Source organism: Arvicola amphibius, unplaced genomic scaffold (assembly GCF_903992535.2).
Source record: "Arvicola amphibius unplaced genomic scaffold, mArvAmp1.2, whole genome shotgun sequence".
Taxonomy (NCBI): Eukaryota; Metazoa; Chordata; class Mammalia; order Rodentia; family Cricetidae; genus Arvicola; species Arvicola amphibius.
This window is the reverse complement of record NW_024582313.1, coordinates 158,923-161,489: the sequence shown is the minus strand read 5'-3', so window position 1 is coordinate 161,489 and position 2,567 is coordinate 158,923.

Here is a 2,567-nt window from a genome sequence, read left to right as displayed (position 1 = left end):
GCATATGCTCTTCTCTACAGGAACAAGCACTTGTTTCAAACAATGCAAAGCATCGCTGGAAGGGAATGCCCTGTGCCGTATCACTCAGAAAGCAGAACTTTGTAAGATGAGCCTTTTCTTATGAAAGTCTACATAATTCAATGGACGTTTTCTTGACAAACGCATAGGCGTTTCCCTGCAAGAACATGCACTTGTTTCAAACCGTGCTAAGCATTGCTAGAAGCTAATGTAGTGTTCCATTTCTTTCTGAATGTTGTACTTTGAAAGATAAACCCTTTCTTTTGAAAGTCTACATAAGTCTTCAGAAGCTGTCCTGAGAAACGCATACACTTTTCTCTCCAAGAAATAGCAATTGTTTTCAACAGTGCAAATCATTGCTAGAAGTGATTGGATGGTTCCTTCTCGTTCTGAAAGCAGTACTTTGAAAGATAAGCCCTTTCTTTTGAAAGTCTACATAGTTCTTCAGATGCTTTCCTGAGGAAAGCTTATTCGTTTCTCTCAAAAGACAAGCACTTGTGAGTGAGACACAGTGCAAAGCATTGCAGCAAGTGTTCCATTCTTTTCTGAAAGCTGTTCTTCGAAAGACAAGCCTTTTCATTTGAAAGTCTACATAAGTTTTCTGATGCTTTCCTGAGAAATGCTTATGTGTTTCTCTCCAACGAGAAGCACTTTCGAGAAACAGGGCAGAGCATTGCTAGAAGTGAGGGGAGTGTTGCATTTCTTTCTGAATGTTGTCCTTTGAAAGATAAACCCTTTCTTTTGAAAGTCTACATAATTCTTCAGATGCTTTCCTGAGAAAAGCAAATGCTTTTCTCTCCCAGAAAAAGCAATTGTTTCAAATAGTGCAGAGCATTGCTATAAGTGACGAGAGTGTTCCATATCCTTCTGAAAGCAGTACTTTGAAAGAAAAGACCTTTCTTTGAAAGTCTGCATAAATCTTCAGATGTTTTCCTGAGAAGCACATACACGTTTCTCTCCAGGAACAAGCACTTGTTTCAAACAGTGCAAACCATAACTTGATGTCAATATAGTGTTTGATTTCTTTCTAAAAGCTGTACTTAGAAAGAAAACCCCTTTCTTTTGAATGGGTATATCATTCTAAAGATGCTTTTCTATACGTTTCTCTCAAAAAAGAAGCACTTGTGAGAAACAGTGCAAAACATTACGAGAAGGAAATGCAGTGTTGCATTTCTTTCTCAATGTTGTACTTTGAAAGGTAAAACATTTCTTTTGTAAGTCTACATAATTATTCATATACTTTCCTGAGAAACGCATATGCTCTTCTCTGCAAGTAAAAGCAATTGTTTTAAATAGGGCAAGCATTGCTAGAAGTGACTGGAGTGTTCCATTACTTTCTGAAAGCTGTATTTGAGAGATAAGCCCTTTCATTTGACTGCGTACATAATTCTAAAAATGCTTTCCTGAGAAATGCTTATCTGTTTCTCTCAAACGAGAAGCACTTGCGAAAAACAGTGCAGATCATTGCTACAAGTAAATGGAGTGTTACATTTCTTTCTGAATGTTGTTCTTTGAAAGATAAACAATTTCTACTATAAGTCTACATAATTATTCATATACTTTCCTGAGAAACGCATATGCTCTTCTCTACAGGACAAGCACTTGTTTCAAACAATGCAAAGCATCGCTGGAAGGGAATGCCCTGTGCCGTATCATTCAGAAAACAGAACTTTGTAAGATGAGCCTTTTCTTATGAAAGTCTACATAATTCAACAGACGTTTTCTTGACAAACGCATAGGCGTTTCCCTCTAAGAACATGCACTTGTTTCAAACGGTGCTAAGCACTGCTAGAAGCTACTGTAGTGTTCCATTTCTTTCTGAATGTTGTACTTTGAAAGATAAACCCTTTCTTTTGAAAGTCTACATAAGTCTTCAGAAGCTGTCCTGAGAAACGCATACGCTTTTCTCTCCAGGAAATAGCAAAAGTTTTCAACAGTGCAAAGCAGTGCTAGAAGTGACTGGATGGTTTCTTCTCGTTCTGAAAGCAGTACTTTGAAAGATAAGCCCTTTCTTTTGAAAGTCTACATAGTTACTTCAGATGCTTTCCTGAGGAAAGCTTATTCGTTTCTCTCAAAAGACAAGCACTTGCTGAGTGAGACACAGTGCAAAGGATTGTAGCAAGTGTTCCATTATTTTCTGAAAGCTGTTCTTCGAAAGACAAGCCTTTTCATTTGAAAGTCTACATAAGTCTTCAGATGCTTTCCTGAGAAATGCTTATGTGTTTCTCTCCAAAGAGAAGCACTCTCGAGAAACAGTGCAGAGCATTGCTAGAAGTGAGGGGAGTGTTGCATTTCTTTCTGAATGTTGTCCTTTGAAAGATAAACCCTTTCTTTTGAAAGTCTACATAATTCTTCAGATGCTTTCCTGAGAAAAGCAAATGATTTTCTCTCCCAGAAATAGCAATTGTTTCAAATAGTGCAGAGCATTGCTAGAAGTGATTAGAGTGTTCCATATCCTTCTGAAAGCAGTACTTTGAAAGAAAAGCCCTTTCTTTTGAAAGTCAACGTAAATCTTCAGATGCTTTCCTGAGAAGCACATACACGTTTCT